At 36.8% G+C, this 17,921-nt stretch overlaps 1 long non-coding RNA gene across 3 annotated transcripts; it reads right to left on the reverse strand.

Moving 5' to 3' along the window:
• Positions 1 to 129: 129 nt before the first annotated feature.
• On the reverse strand, positions 130 to 17,892 carry LOC135438258 (uncharacterized). Of its 3 annotated transcripts, none has more exons than XR_010437867.1 (4): positions 17,316 to 17,892; positions 4,671 to 4,813; positions 1,133 to 1,524; positions 130 to 375 (listed from the first exon to the last, which is right to left on the reverse strand). It is a non-coding gene; the product is annotated as an uncharacterized LOC135438258 (long non-coding RNA). The 3 variants fall into 3 exon arrangements; XR_010437866.1 differs by lacking the exon at positions 4,671 to 4,813 and having other exon boundaries at positions 17,316 to 17,509; positions 17,564 to 17,890; XR_010437865.1 differs by lacking the exon at positions 4,671 to 4,813 and having other exon boundaries at positions 17,316 to 17,890.
• Between the last annotated feature and the right edge of the window lie 29 nt (positions 17,893 to 17,921).

A 17,921-nucleotide genomic window follows, 5' to 3' on the forward strand; every position in this document is an offset into this window, starting at 1 on the left:
AATCGCTGCTGAGGATCGCGACTGGTTTTTTGTTGCGCGTCTTGCGTAGCCAGCCAAATATTTTATGTGTTATGTTGGCGACTTTTGCCGTTGAGTTTGGCGTCTTGCAATTGTTTGTGGCACGTACCGCACGGTTGCTGCTTAACGGTATTCTGGGCGCTTCCTTATGCTGTTGCTGTTCCTGTTGTTGTTGTTGCTGCTGTTGCTGTAGTTGTTGGGTTATGTTGATGGCGGTATTAAAGCGATAGCGACTTATCTTGGCATCTAACACGCGTTACGCCTGGCTACGAAGAAGGTTCTTTCCAAAGCTTGTTGCTGCTTGCAACTTGTTGCCTATTAATTGCGTGTTGTTCTTGTTGTTTTAAATTCGTTACACTGCAAAAGAAAAAGGAGTATTAATAAGTTGACTTATTGATTAACTGACTCATTCACTGACTGAATATAAATAAGTGTTTCACTAATTATTGACCGAGTGATTGAAGGATTGACTGACTGATTATTTGACTGTTTCATAGACCGATTAATAAATTGACTGATTCATTTTCGGATTGATGATCAAAGCACAGCCCAAACCGTAAGAGCAACAAAGCTGTATATCGTACAATAGTTAACTTTGATGCCGTAAGTGAAAACTCAGACGAGAAAATGTCGCAAAGTGGACATGGATGACATTCAAATCAAATCATTTTCAACAATACATTTATTGGGACTTGCTCCATAATTTTTTTAAGTCAACCTACCTGAGTGGAAAACGAGCGGCTAATTGTAAAGCTAATGCCTAAACGACTTTAAACCTTTTTTCATCTAGATAAAAAGCTACAGATTTTTATGTTTTACTAACTTTGAATGAAGCCAGACGAATTAAATCAATGAATACCTTAAACCCTATTTTTTGGATAAACAAGTTGACTTTTTGAAAATGAGCGAAAAACTCTTCAATATAATTCTCTTGTTTTAGGTTCGATGCTCTTCAAACTCAGAGATCTATGTACGTAAAAATTCTTAACGTGCTTAAGCATTGATAAAACATCCCCGCTCGGATTGAAAAAATGATGGAAAAGTGATTTTAAATACAATGAAAAACTCGGTCAGTTAAGAATAGCTTTTTAAACGTGAAAATTCCACTACTCACCTGTGTATTATTTGTGTGTTGTTTCGTTTTGTTTTGCTGCTGTTCTTGTTGTTGTTTAATGGAGGGATTGTTGCATTTACTATATGCGCCTTATTGTGGTTGCTGTTGTTGTTGTTTTTGTGATTGTTGTAATACTCGCTTAGCTTCTATGTTGCTTGCTGCTCTGAATGGCACATCAATTCGTTTTCGTGTGAGAGAGAGACTATTGGAGAATTTGCTGTTTATGAAAACTGTTCACATATTCTCGCTCGCTCTCACGCTCGGCTTGCTCTCTGTGTGGGCGAATGTGTGTGTATGTAGGAGCGTGTGTGTGTGTGCGCTAGTTTGTTTTAGCCTGATTTTTCTTTTAGTTTAAACGTTTTTTCTCTATTTTTTTTTTGGCAATACATGCACTGCAATTGATAGAAGAAGAAGAAGAGCATTAAATTACACAGTCTTAGATTAAAATAAAAAATTCAAAATTTAAAAAAAAAAAAAGAGTGAAATTGTCGAGCCAAATGCCAAGAAATGTCATATAACAATAGTTTTTTCTTTACATTTTTGTTGAATTTGTTTTTAAGCTTATCTTATCAACATTGTGGCGCTTCTCTCTGTCATATCTTTAGCTAGATAACAGCCACGACATTGGCCAAACTCTGATTTCAGGTGCCATTCACTCGCGTTGCTAATTGTACAAAAACCAAATGGTGGCTTTTACTCTTCCCCTTTCAGCTGACAAATGATCCAATCAACTGTGACTGGTTTGGTGCACCAGTTGGCCACATGTAAATTATGCTCTTTGCTTGATAGATGGACGGTTGCCTCTAACACCATTTTGCTTCATAACCGCAAATGGTTTGGAAACTCGGAAATACAGTAAAAACGTTACGAATGGACAGACGATGCAATATTTTAGTCCGAGTCATTTCCCTTACTTCTTCTGCCTCTTTGAAGCTCTGCAAATCGATTATTATTTATTTTAGGAATATAGGAAATACATATATTGAGTACTTCTTCGATATCTCCTTTAACTCGAGTTGCGAGTGTCAGCTCGTTAGAGTTTTCACTGTACATCAAATGCCCGACTCGTTGCCGCAGTCAAGTCAACTTTTGCGAGTCGTTTATAATTTGCAGTTTGCAAATTGAATTTGTCATTGCGTTGATTCCATTTAACTTGAAATAGAAGAAGCAGAAAAGCTAAAGCTAGCGGAATTTACAAACGCAAAATAGCAATAAAAGCGAGCTGGTTTTCCTTTCTCAATTCTTCAGTTAATGAGGGTTCAATAGACCCTATATGCCATATCGGCATATGGGAGCTATATTAAACATTGATAGACGCTTTGAACTGGAAATGGTCACGTTTGCCTGTCTGACTGTATATCCAACTAGCATGTAGAATGTCTTGTGTGTGTTCAAAACTGTTTAAATTGAATTAATGGGCGAATAAGGCAAAAACTAATTTCTAAATTGAATTAGAGCAACTATAAACTATTTGATTATAAGTCATGTGAAAACTATACAATTCAATTTATATTCAATTCCTCGCATTATTTTGTGAAGAATCCCATAGATCTTCGAAAACTAGCTTGTAGCGGATCAGAAAAAAAGCTAAATACGTAGCAAACCTCATCTTCTACCCGATTTTCGGTCATGCTCGTGAATTATTCGAAATCATTGAATTGTGTAAAGTTTTAATTTACAAATTTTACTCTTAGCACGTTCATTGTATTTTAAGGATGAAGCTTGCCCAGCCAACTATTGATAGAATTCTTCCATCTTATATAAAACAGTCTTAAATTTGTATTTTTTAGGGTTGGCTATGAATTAAACACGGACCTGGTATATATGTACCTATGATATCTAGTAAATTTAAGCTGATTTCCAGAGATAGTTTTCCAACACGGAGAGAGAGGGAGAGAGAAACAAGAAAGCATAGGGATTACGAATACACAAAGCAAACTCTACAATTCCCGATTTTAAGCGATTGAATTAATATAAAGGCACTTAAAAATATATGTCAGTTCTTTTAAGTTCCACCCTAGCTTAAGGAATATACTCATTTGCATTTATCTTTGTCTTTGTAATGTTAACGCACATTCGTATTTCGATTTGACATGCAAGTGAGAGAAAAACCCGCAAATGCCCGGTGGAAACTTGTTAAACATGCCAAATGAATGCACACACCACAAATACATAAACACACACAGAGAGAGAAAGAGAGAGAGAGCTAGTTGCAGTTCCCCGACTGGGCCACAGGGCGTATGAGTGACATAGACTTAAAATGCGATCGACTTGACTGCCGACGACAGCTGTTGGGATTGGAAAATGGAAATGTCGAAATGCCCCGGGTGGGCGGCTCGATTCGCATTGACAAACGACCAAGTTCCAGTGCTGGCCGGAACTGTAGAGTAGCCCCTCACCCCGCACGACCGTTCACAAAGCAATCAGCAGCTAGTTGTTAGAAATGTTGCAGCTGAGTTTGCATAGTTGTTGTGTGGCCATTGTAAGGATTCTCATATGGCAAGCGCCTATAGATTCTATGAGAATATATATATGTACATGTAAAATTATAGAGTGCACATGTATGTGTTGCGTCAGAAAGAGAAAGAGCGAGCGAGCGAGAGAGACGATCGTAAATGTTTGCAAAATATTAAATGCATTTTACACAGAATTTATGTAATTAATTTTAATATAAAGTGGGCGTGGTTTGCATACACACACACACACGCCACACACACATACGCACACAAACATTTAGCCGTAGTTTTAATATAAGTGAAATGAAAATGAAAAGGAAACCAACAAAGTTAACGGAACCACCAGCGACAGCTGGGGACACAATTACGAGTACTATTACGGGGAACAGAGGGGCGGAGCTACAATTATTATGTTATTTCCACACACCAACACACACACACATACATTAAAGGAAACCAACACCAAAAAGGAAACAACATTAATGTTGCTTTGGGACAATCCCAAAATCATATAACAAAAACACAAGTTAAGCACATTATCATCATTATTATGACAGACAACTAAATACCCTGTACCAAAAATGATCGGACGAAAATAATTATAATGTCATCCAGGTCGGTGAATTTTCCGACTAGTGTTAAACATTTGTTCAATGAAGTTGAATATAGATCTATTGAAAGTATGTTTGAAGCGCATCGGGTGAGAAATAAGATTTATCAAACAACAGAATTCCGCTCAATTTCCGATCATGGGAGTGGATTGAAAATAATATGGAAAATCTGTTATAATTACTGAGTGAAAACTGTATACTACTGTGAAAACTCTCTTGAGCACTCTTTGGAGGAGTGTCTTAACAGAGGGGGGGAATGGGTATGGCCTGATTCATGATTTAAGAGAAGTCCGCCACTAGAGGCGGCCGTTAAGACAGTTTGTACGCAGAATTTGTGCCTAAGCAATTTAAAAGTAAGTAGAGTATATAATGATAAAGTTCTTAATTCTCTGCAAAGAGTTCAGGCAAATTATACGTAATACTCATCCTCAGTTACACGCTTGCTGGATATATAGGGCTATAATGACTAACCTGACTGGCTCGTTGGTTGTTGTACCGACTATCTGGCTGGCTGGTTGACTTGTCCATTGGGAGAGAACGCGGTCAACAATTTGTCGTCTAATGCGTGCATGTTGTACAGTTGTTTTTCTCTCTATGAACGTCTGACCTTATGACTTTATTAGCCAACAAAATAGTCACAAAAAAAGAAATAAATAATAGGGCATGGTAGAAGCAAAACAGAATAATGAGACATGTTTGTTATTGTTGTTGTTGTTGCAGAGTGTGCGGCAGGGCATTTTCAAGATTTTCTTTTAGCCGTCACCGTTCAGTGTCGTCAGTTTACGTTGGCGTCGCTAATGACCAAGCCACCCAACCACCCAGCCAGCTAGTCAGCCAGTCAGCCATGGGCCATCCATCTATTTCTCTTACCAACCGCGCACTCGCTCTCTCTTTCTCTACTTCTCTCTATCTACTGGTCTCTCTCTCGCTCGCTTGGTGTGTGCTTGGCGCGTGTCTATTGATTTTCCATGCATAATCGATATATAAATATTGCAACTGCCTAAAACTTTTGCCAACTGTCAACTTTGGCTTTCATACATATATAAGGACCCCACCTTCCACCATTTCCTGACCAAACACATTGTCCACACCTATTTTCAAGTGTCTGTTTTGTTATGGCGCTTCTTCAGTTTCGTTTTCTTGTTATTATTTCACTCATTTCCCTTGACGTTGTTGGGTGATAGGCGTTGGCGGTGGGAGGGGCTGGCAAATATTTAATGAATATATTTTCATTGCTTGATTTTGATTTGATTGCGCTTTCTGTTGCGCATTCGTGTTCTTTTTATTTGTTGCTGCTGCTATTTCTATTATTATTTTGATTGTTGTTGCTGTTGTTGTTGTCAGTGAAAACGTCAATGGAAAATCAGCATTTTGTTCAATTGCTTATCAAATGTTGCCCGCTATTTTTTTGCCAGTTGCCTTTAGAAAGATCTTTACGCATCGCATGGCAGCCCTTTGACAGAGTGGAACTCTGAGCTGGGGGAAGTAACTATATTCTGTATATATACATACTTATAGTCATTTTAACATATATATGTATTTATTGTGATTTACTAATATTATTGCGTTTAATCTATTCTAGGGCTACGCGCGGTCGTACGTTTTCTATGTAAAGGAAAAACAAGGAAAGTGTTTTAAGTAATTTTTCATGGGTTGTTTGTTTTAATGACAATATTTTGAGTATGCTTTTAGATGCATCTTGCAAATTCTGACATGTTACGTTAAAAGTTTCTTCTGCACCTAGAAAAACGCAAAAATCCTTAAAAAGTGACCGAGTTTTCAGTTGCAGTTGCTTAAAATAATTTGTAATATTATAAGTTCAAATTTAAATGTTTCGATGATATTTTACATAGTATTTTGTTTGCCAGTCATAAAATTATAATATACAATTAAATTGTAGTAGTATTAAACTTAAATAATTTTTGCAAGATCTAATTCATATAATTTGTCATCTGATTTTATTTTGAGCGTTAAAATTGCCTTTAAGGAATTCATTAGGTAATTCTTCTTGCATGTTGTGGATTAAGTTGTTATTGAACACGAGATTTTGTGATATACAAGCCGGCATTAAGCAAGCAAATTATTTAAAGAAAGAAACCCTCACATTTAGCATGCCATTTTTTCATATTTTCAGAAGAAGCAAATTGACAAAAAGAAGAATGTTTTATCTGTTTGATTATTAAAGAAAATATTATCTGATGAGAATAAAATCTATTATTTTAATAATAAAAGGAAAATCAGTCCAGCTTTTTTTTAGTCCTGCGGCCGGGACTTTTCCTGGAAATATCGATATGGAAAGAAGCGAAATGAATTTGTGATTAATTCGCGAGCGGTTTTATCTCCTTGTTATTGTTAGCTTGGAGAGGTTTGTGTTTAGGAGCCAAACAAACAAACTCGCTACAAATTGCGCACTGTTTATTTGGTCGACAAGCTGCGTACTTGAAGCATGTCTCAAGAAATTGGCATTGGCTTCTGGCTTGGGGCTGGAAGGGACAAGGGGTTGCTCTGGGTTGGTTGGCAAAAGCAGCTGTAAACTACGCAGTAATATTTTGCGCATGTGGCACACACATTGATTCACACACGCACATAGTACATGGCACATGGTAAATCCTGACAAGAGTTCAGGGGCGTTTCAGAAGTAACTAGGCAACGGATCAGGGAGGAAAGCAAAGAGGCGCGACGCCTTGCGTGCTTCATCCGTCGTCAGCGAGTAAATTGCACAAAGAAAACGCGCGTGTTAAACGTGAAAGAGCAAAATGCATTCAAATTGACAGCAGAGGGACGCTGGTGGGCTTCAGAGGGAAGTGGGTTTGAGTGTGTGTTGGTTTAATACTCGCATGCTGTTTGTTATCCGGTTAGTCCGGCTAAGTGGCCCCTGAACTGAGCTGCCTCAGTGGTTCAGTGAGAGTGCGAAATTTATGACAGATTTTGTGGATTAGTCGTCACTTAGATTAAGTTGGAGCAACGCTTAAGCCAAAGTTGACCTTCACCTTTGGCAACATTTGGGCATTAAGACCGCTCAACCCCCAATGCCCCACAGCCCAGCATCGATAACATCGTGGGGGTTGTCATTAAATCAATCAAATCAGTCGTATGCCACACAGCGATGCACATCCACTTGCAACTGTATGCCAAGTGCAGAACAATGCAGGATGAGGGGAGGTGGGGAGAGGATGGGGCGGTTTGGGATTGTTGGAAGCTGGTGAGAATGTTGAATGCAATATGCAAATGAAAGTACAGTGATGGCTCGTAAATAAGAGCTCTCGGATATTTTAATCAGTTGCGACTCAATACTTTTAACAAATTTTAAAACTTTAGCTAAAAATGAATTTTTTATGGTTTTTAAATTGAAAAGACTTTCAAAATTGAATTCAGTTTAAGTCAATATGTTATATCAAGTCTCAGACGCTTTCATTCTATATGCTTACTCTCTACATTTCACATATCAAATGCACTCGGTTCCAGTTGCAATTTATATCAGAAGCAATGTTTTTCTTCAGTTTATCAGTTAACAAATTATTTAATCTTTCATTAATATATCAGCATTTACATTCTTTTAATATAATTTCATGTCGTATATGTTTAACAAATCTTTTAGAAATTGGCTTAAATTAACATCAAAATGGATTTCGCGTTTCAACCAATATTTTAAATATGACGTTAGACGCTCTCAATCTGGAAATTATATTGTATAAATACTGTATATACATGTGTGCGTATTTACCATGCAACGCTTATGTGTGTGTGCAGAATAATGCGCTGTTAAATTTGCATAAAGTGAAAGGAAATGGAACAATAAGTTTTTACAAGATTTTATGCCCAGTTCCAACAGCAGCTACCCACAAAATCTCTTCCCCCCCCCTCACGACGACCCTCCCAGCGCTTAAGCTAGAAAAAAAGAACGCTGCAACAGCAACTGAAGAATCGAAAGTTTTTCACAATGTGCTCGGCTGCCTCAAGGCAGCTGTTGACAGCGACAAGAGAGAGTGAGAGAGATAGCGGTAATGAGAGCGAGAGAGAGGAATAGAGAAACTGAGAAAAATGTCCAGAGTGAGCTGCAGTGACATTTTCGCCTGTTTGGCTGTATGTGTGTGTGTGTGTTTGTGGGTGGATATGTCGGAGTGGGAGCTGTGCGCTGCGATTTCGCTTACATTGCTTTCATTCAGAGGTTTTTGGGGCTAGCTGCCTGCTGCCATTCGACTTTTGAGGAGGCTGCATTTGTTATTTGTTTTTGTCTCTTTTTTAGACAGGATTAAACACACACACACAGACTCAAGTCCAACAGAAATTTCTCCCTCTTTTTCTTAGGTATCAGGTCAGTTGCTGTGTTAGTTAAGTTACAAGGCATTTAGTTGGCTTTTAATTGAAAGCTTCAATTAAATAGTTAGAAATAATATTCAACAAATTTAAAAGCATTTAAGCTTTACTTTTGAAAATGAGTTTATCCTGACCGACTGAATGATAATCAACGCACAGTCCAACCATAAGGACTAGGAAGCTAAAGTCAGTTCTAAGAGTTTTAGAAAATTCGAACTCCAAGAAGGCGCCATTCTTGGTCAATGTTTGTGTGAAACACATCAAGAACAAAGCAGCCAAAAAAGAGAAGTGGTTGGTTCAAATTCAGCAGCAGCTTTCAATTTGTATATTTGCTATTACTTATTTTTCTTTAGGAGCGATAAAAATAAATTTTAAAACAAATAACAAAAAGGAAAAGAATTTTTTTTGGTATGCTTCCCATCAATTATGAGCATTTGGAGAACATTTTGGCGGCTTTATATATCTGAAGTTGCCGCAAGTTATACATTATTCATTTGACCTGGGCGACGCCGGGTAATTTCATCTGGTACATAGGCATATTTACATGCAACCAAAAGTTATTCAATTTCCTTAATTCTCACTACAAATTCCGGTCCATATGCGGAAATATGATATGCCCAACTATTAAGTTCCAGCAAGCTGTCCGCGCCAAATGCATTGAAAAGCACAAAACGTTGTTTGCAATTTACAGTTTTCATTAGTTGCCTCAAAAAACAATTGCGAAAAGTTGCAGTTGGCAATGGGTTCTCGGGCAAAACGAAAAATATCGATTCTGGACAGCGAAAAGGCGAGAGAATAAGTAAGGGATACTTCCGAGAAGATACCCTGTAGAATATGAAAAATAAATATATCCAATATATTTTGCATTAATTGTCCAATCAGTAATAATATACGCATATTTTAAAAGTAAAAACCTCGATTTAAGATTAGATTTGATTTTTATGACTATCTGCTTCTGTTTCTACCTCTTACAAACAATTTTAAATCTTCATTATACCCATTTTAAGATATTTTCAATGGGTGCAGGGCATAAAAGCCGCAGCTCATAATCAAAATGCAGCAGAGTGCAGTGAATAATCGACATATTCGTACAGCAGCTGTATTAGCTGTGGGCCTTATCATCAAGGACACCCACAACAGCTCAAAAAAGCCTTCCTTTCATATTTTTTCTCTTGTTACATGCAATGACAGTTTCAATTCATTGATGGTTCAATTCAGTTTGCATATGCCACAAATTGACGCAGAAGGCTCTGACTAATGTCAATTAAAAGAGGCGCCGCCGACGCCGCCTTTTGCCTCGCAACAATGGCCAACTAAATGGGACAAACGCACGCAATAGGCCCAGTTAAGGGCCAAGCGCTTTGTACATCATAAAAATAGAAGTGTCACATGCATACTGGCTTTCTACTTTGACGCATTTGCCCCACACACATATATATATATAGAGGGCAATTATAGTTATGACAGACAGGTAAAGGTTTCAGCTGAATAAAACAATTGCAGCTGGCCAATTCCTAGAATTTCAGCTGGATATTGGAGGAATTCCATTAAGCAAAACTTCGAACGAATTTCCAGCTAAAGAATACAACTAATTTTAGCCTAACTAGCATTTATCAGCTGCTTAGCCTGTGACAAATATGTACATATATATTTGTATAGTAGTATGAAAAGAGAAAGCAAATAAGAAATGCGTGGTTATATGTCATAATTGCATCAGACACAACTGACGTGTTGTGTTTTGCAGCATGTAATATTAAATAAAAGCCCCAAGACACAACAATTGGTTAGGCCAACAACTAAACAAATGACGAAATCCTCTAACAGTAAGCAAGGCGAAAAGACAACAAGCAAAAGTGCTTTAGTTGTGGGTGCCTCACTAGCAGATACTCTGCAACCAGATGCGACTTTGTACATACATATGTATGCAAATAAATAAATACTTATCCTTGATTCTTCTTCCCTCTTATCCACACAACGAAAAAGCTTTTTCTTAAATAACTTTTAAGTAGATTGTTTTTAAATATGCAGTACACGAAGATAGCTCTAAAATATTTGCATATTCCAATTATAAGAAATCTCCTTGTAAACGGTATTTGCACGAGCTGTTTACTTTAGAGATAGGCGATTTATGTATATCGATAATTAACGTAAAGGGAAAAAAGTGCAACTATCGATTAAACTGTGTACTGTATGCAAGAACTAATACTTCAAAGAGACAAACCTGGTTGTAATTGTCTCAACTTTTGACGTTGATCAAGAATATAGTTACTGTACATATCTCTATATTTGCCTTTTACGCACTTCTTAACAAGTCCCCTACGTCCCTTTTTTTACCAACCTCTGCTTACAGGGTATTAAAAAAACGTAGAAGTCAAGCACAAAAGCAAATGCCAACAACAGAAGCAAAATTTCTTCAATTTAATTAAATAATTAAAAACAAAGACATGACCCCATCAAACTGCCACAGACATCGGACAGACAGACAGCCTGAATGTTTGGCTAATTAAAAATGACAAACAACAAAAACAATGCACAATAAATACTGCCCATACGAATGCAAAATTATTTTTAAAACACGCGACAATCTGAGCTTTTTTTTTCAGTATAGAATCTTTGTATGAAAAAGAAAAGTACACTTCTCTTATCAGCACAATGGGTGAGGGGATAGACGGCATGTCTGTCTGTCTATATACAATATATATAATATATACAATATACAAACAATGGACACATACATACATCAAATATAACATATAGTAGAATAATGTCAAAATATTATAATCTTTTATCTAGACTGTGCTCTCGTGCAATCAACAATTGATGGGCCCCTTATTTTGTGTGTTGCGTTACAATAAATCACGGTCAGCAAAAACCCATTTGGAATAGAGTATATTGTCACAACAGCACCATAAATGATATCTACCTTGATGATGATTTTTATGGTCGTGGGGTTTCATGCAATACTATCGATATTTACGATGGCTCTTATCTTCTCTATAAACATTACAAACTGTCGTAACTTTATTGGTTATACGGTTTATAGTTCGAACCAGCTTCCTGGCTCTAAATCGGGTTTGCTTTAAACATGTTTTCTTCGATTTTCTAATATTTTCTAATATTTTTTAAATTTTAAATAAAATAATTAAATTTTCATTTATCAGTGCCCGTTCTGCTGCAATCATAAATTTGATCGCCACCCTAAAATTTAAAAAAAAAATGGTTTGGTTCGGGTTCGTTCAATTCGGTTGATTCTCTGACAACTGGTTTGGTTTTAGGGTATAATTTTAATAATAATAATAATTATGGAAAAGGAAGTCTCACCAAAGAAAGCCTTTCACTTTCGGGCTCGGTTTGTACAGGGTATTTTCAATGCACACAACACTTTGGCACTTTCACTGTTTTTTGCCATTTATTTATTTTTTTAATTAGATGATTTGAGTTACGATAAACAGACACGTAGTGCTATCTGTGGGCGTGGCTGCCAGCCAGAAAATAAACGCCTCACAAAAAAAAAAGGTCGCATAAAGTACGACAGATAAAATGTGAGGGAGAACGCCCAATGTAGATAAGATAACAAGTCCAATGCCATGCCCAGGGGGCTTAGCAGGTGCAAGCTACTCAGGAATATACAACGAAAGCACTAGTAATAATTAACAGAATAATTATGAGCCAGTGAGCGCGCACAAGGTTAAAGCTTTATAAATATGCTAAGCATAATTTAGTGTGCGCTTTGATTTACTGAACTTTGCTTTTAGGACAATCACCTTTTGGGTAAACGGATTCGAATCGATTCCTATCTAAATCCCGACCAGCCTCATTAAAAAAGTGATTATTAAATGCACTTGACTTTTGCTACCCCTCTCTCTATCTCTCTCTTTCTCTCTCAGTTTCTCTTTCTCTTTTTAATATTTAAATTCAAGGCCTCGTGATTTCATGCAGCTGGCATCCGAAGAAACTCAAATTATTATTTCTAAAAATAAGCGCAAATTGAAGAACTATTCAAAAATAAAAACATACGCGAGTTAACTGCACTTGAATTGAGTTTTTCAGGCAAAATTGGTAAATGGAATATTGGGCCAAATGAGCGAATTTATTTGCCAAATTTCGTTCGTATTTGCTGCTCAAGTTTTTCCCCATCTAAAATTATATCATAGCGGAACGCTCACGCTCAGGAAAAACGTCATTAATTGCCGCATTTAATAATAGCGAAAAGAAAATGCTTGTCAGTTTGTGTGCGAGTGTGTTTTGTTTAATGGCTTTTCGTGGCACTTATGCATGTCCGTCTGACAGCTGATTTTTTACATGTTTAATAGCATTAGGGAAAAGTACCCGACTTGCAGTTATCCTATAAGCAGTTGCAATAATTGCAAAAATAGGTATATACACACACTGACACACTTGTTTAATAAAAAATTTTTCCCAAATTACAAGCCTAAACCCATCGCAACAATATCACTCAGAAGAATTCATGAAAATCGCAAAGAAATCGATATTTGCAGTAAAAGATAAATTTCTTACAATATAACTATGATTAATAGGGGTCACTAGAAAACCATAAGCATATACAAAAGTATGCTTAAGAATAAAATTTCATAGAAGGGCAATATTCAATATTCAGTTTAAACAACTCTATTACCGACTTCCAGGCAATAACTGACTAAAAATAACGAGCTGCGGCTTAATTCTCACTCTTTAAAATGACGTCATGGCTGCCAGATGTAAATTAATACAACTCACTAAGTGATTAACAAATGAACCGAGAGAACTAATTAAACATATTCAAATCAAATAGCAATTTACGATAATCAGTGACTGAATTTAGTATGAGTATTTGTACAGCTGAAAAATTTACGTATTTAATTTTTTAATCAAATGGTTTTAAATGTATTCAATAAAAAATATATTGAATATCATACGATTTAATTTGATAAATTCACAGAATTTTATTTACAACAAACCAATATATTAACAACAATTTTAAAGGAAAACAAAAGCCCGATTGAAATTTTATTGCGATGCATATTATTTCATTGGAAAATTGAAAAGCTCAATGCAATTGATTGTAGATATGTATGAAGCTGCAATTTGTGGAGCATATTTCTTTTCTTTTTTAGCTTTTTGTTTACATTTCTGAGTGGGATCATCAAGGGGCGGTGTGGGCAGCGAAATATGCGATTCAATTGCTTATTTCTCGAATGGAGTTGAAAGAAATATGCGCCTCATTGTATGTAGTATGCGTAGGTACGTGTATGTATAAATGTATCTCAATGTAAACATAAAAACAACAACATGAACAAGCGTGAAATGGAGGCTGCTTCGCGATTTGGGTCGTTCACAAAAATTGGGGAGTTGCTTTATATGTGGGTGAGCAACGACAGGTACATCAACAATAACAACAACTGCTGCATAACGTGCTAAAATAAAATTAAAAAGGAAACAGCAAAAAAAAAAAATTGAATTGAAAACGATAACAGCTACCCAAAACAAAAAATACAAATACAAACAAGTTAAATATAACTTTGCAGGGGAAATATTTAGACTGCGTGATACGCTATAAAAAAAAAAAGTGGGAAAAGTCTTACAAACAATCAGTATATAATTAAAGCTATTAAGTTTATCCGTCTAATTACTGTTATTGATTATTCAAGATAGAATTTATATATAATATTACATAAAGGAAAATATATGCATGAATATGTACAGACGACATTTATACAGGGTATAAAAAGAAACCAGATATAGATGCATTTAAAGGTTGAAAAGGTTGCCCACAGAGACGGACGCTTTGGCTGATGTCAAATTGGCTTTTAGCACGCTCTTTAGCTGCAAAGCCAGACAACTGCGAAAAAACAAGAAAAATCATTCAGACTAAAAAAAAAAAACAGGTCGTCTGCAGTAATTTGATGATAATTAAATCTACAGATGATTTAAACAGAAACCATTTCGCTGCGAATGTGGAACGGTTTTTATCACATTTTTAGGCCTACACTTTGGCATCCAAGGATATAAATTCATTTGGTCAGTGTAAGGCGCCGTTGATAGATTTCAGTAATTAGTTAATTGGCCAGAAGCAATAATAAGGCGGAGTTTAGCAATAAAATCGATTTGAGCCAAACCTATCGATAGCTGCCGGTTGAACATTTCGATATTGAATTGCGTAAAAATTTATATTTGTATATACATATATATTGCATTTTTAAATTTTTTTTTTTTTATTTATTGTAAACAGGTTTAAAACCTATATTCAATTTGTAACAACAATCGATAGCACAAATGAAAAGTATCAATTAGATGTCATCTCTATTTTGCAAAATTGATTGCGTCAAGGCAATAAAAGCAATTGCAATTGCTAATGTCAGCGCCTGCGAGTAAAAGTCACGTTCAATGTGACGACATATACAAATTTTATATTTTCGATTGCGGCAATATGAATTATTATAATAAAAAATACTGTAGACACATCGATAAATTGATAACCAAATGTGACCTTTGCATGTGTATGTGTATTTACGTACGTATTTATATGCAAGCATATGTACATGTATGTTATATGTGTATCTCAAGCATATTTCACACAATTGTGTTAATTTCGAGTGGATCTGGCAGCGCTGCGTTTGAGTAACAGCTCAATCGAAACTTGTTAATTGGGCGAGCAGGTTCGTCACTCAGTCAATTAGAACCCGTTCTTTGTTGCCAGACGGTATAGTCCAATTGGAATTCAACGGAAATAGAACAAACGGCCCAAAAATGGAGCGCCCTCTGTGGGCAAGTGGATAGCGGGCGGCAACTTCCGTTCCATTCTCTGTGCAGCTCTCATACATATTAAATAAATAAATAATTTGGCATACCTCAGTTTCTCAGCGGTTTTTTATTGAAATCAGTTATTTGCAAAATATATAAGACGCAGCACTGAAAAAACTATATTGTTATTACTCAGTTAAACACAATTTTCAATTTTACGCCCGTGCGATAAAGTTGCACTTTTTCGCAATTGTATTTGTGTTTTTGTATTCGCTGGTGGTGGTCAAAGGGGAGAGGGCGGACAACACATGTAAATTATAAACGACGACAGCGACGTGGGCAACGATGTTGACGTTGACGGTGTGACGGGTGGGCGTAGGGCAGTCGTCGCAGAGATCTTGTTAAAGCGAATGCGATGCTAAAAGCAAAAGGCGAAAAGCAAAACACAGCGCAAATTATGAGCGTGCATATGTGTGTATGTGTGCGCGCTGCTTGTGTGCTAGTATTGGTGAGTGTATGGTAATAATGTAGGTGAAATATAAGAATCAAATACGAACAAAAATGCCAATAAGAATGACGACGTATGCTAGCAGCAATGACAGCGGACGACATAGGGAGAGAGAGAAGGAGAGAGAGATATAGAGGCAGCTACTTCAAGCAGTTGCTTTGATCGCAAAATGAATTGTAAAAGAGACTCGATTTAAATTTTTTACTAAAATTTTTTGCACGGCAGTTAGGTAACGTTTTGTCTATATGAGTTATGCTCATAATCTTAACACATTCTTTATTGCCTGTGACACACATGCACAGACTAAGTCACATACACACACTCACGTAGCTGCTGCTGACTGCTCTGCTCTGGCAAGCTGCGGGCAGCCAACAAAATCGATATTCTAAAAATAATATACTTTGAAAAATGAAAAAAAAATATATATACACATACATATATATGTACAAATATTTTTAAAAGCACAAATGAAATTCAATTGTTGCCAGCAATGACTGCCGCCGGTCCCTTACGTGCATATGAATGCGTGTGTGTGTGTGTATTGTACTTGTAATTATGTAGGTACATTAGTGCACACATACTTATGCATTTAACTACAGTTAACACATTTATTGCGCACTTGAGAGAGTTGTATTTAGTTGTAGATTTTGATATAAAATATGTTCAGCTTTTTAGCTGCTTTTTTATATATTTTAATATGCTTCTTGGATTCTCACTCGGTTTTCTTGCGCCCAACCGACGACGACAGCGACGTACGGCAACTAAAACGACGTCGCGACATCGCTGCTGCGGCACAAAGAAAGCCGTTTTTTCGGTTTGTGCTCTCTGCTGCTGCTGCTTCTGTATGCATGTATTTGGGAGCGTGTGCGTGTGTGTGTCTCCCCTAAAGCTCGAGAGCCCCACATCGCGGTATTTTCAGTGCACGAAACGGGGACCAAAGCAAAGACATAAGAAATAGAAAAAGCACTTGGACAAATGAAGAGAGGCACAAAAATAAAAGTAAAATGAAAAGAACTGTAAAAAGCGGCAGATACATCAGTTCTTTATTTATTTTTTTTGTGCAATACGGCAACACTGGTGGTGACGACAGGTGAAGAGAAAGAAGCAGCAGCAGCTGAAGCACCGTGCGATGATAGCAGCTGCAATCGCGTTGTTCTTGCTGTTGTTGTTGGTGTATAGTAAAAGTAGCAAAAATGTGTAGTAGAGATAATTTGTTGGGGTTGTTGCTTTTGTGAATCACTAACACGAACACACATGCACACACATGTATTCAAATACTGAGCGAGCTCCAAAGTGCTCACCAGTATGGGTGTGGTGAGTTTGAAATGAAATAACATCTGTATAGAACAATTTTCTTTCGTTTATAATAAGTGAAAAAAAACAAATAAGAACTTTTCCCAAAATCACTCAAGCATGTACGTCTCTTAATATAGCTCATTAAATAAGCCACTATTTAGGGTTTCCAATTCAAGTAAATTAGTAACAGTTAAAGTTGAGCCGGTCTGCTATTAAAAATTTTTAAATACCATCCTGGCAACAACAACACTCACCACAAATGATTGTTTTCCGCTCTCCCGTACTTTTGTTTGAGCGTGTAAGTGTGTGCTACTGCGCGTAATCTCTTGCTCTTTCGCTGCTCCCACTCGCTCGCAGAATTTGAACACAGGGCACAGTTATTTACTTACTTAAATTTATGTAATTTAGCACATTCCTGTCAACGTCGTCTGGACAGGCAATACCTTTGCTGCATTAATTTATGTATGTTAATACACACGAATTATTGAAATTAAATTCACACCTTTAATTTGTGGTAGCAGCGCAGCTGCCGTGCAAAACGCGGCGCACGTACACTCAAAGCGGCGACGACAGCGACAGCGACGACGACGACATTCGCATTTTTTCACAGTGCGCTTTTCGTTTGGCTCAACTTTTTGTTTTTTGTTTATGATTTGCACTGATAATGGCGCACACGACTGCCACAATTTCAATTGAAAATCATTCCTGGCACTTTCATTTACACTTTGGGACTATTTAGTGCAGCCGGTGGTAATATTTTATGCCAAAAAATTTCAATTTTGTCAAGCGGCAACTTGGTTTGTTCACAGACACAGTAGAAAGTGACGCCATCTTTAAAGGGGTCGCTGTACGTTCAGTCT

Source organism: Drosophila montana, unplaced genomic scaffold (assembly GCF_035044405.1).
Source record: "Drosophila montana isolate Dmon_TW-CO22-7 unplaced genomic scaffold, ASM3504440v1 contig_3848_1, whole genome shotgun sequence".
Taxonomy (NCBI): Eukaryota; Metazoa; Arthropoda; class Insecta; order Diptera; family Drosophilidae; genus Drosophila; species Drosophila montana.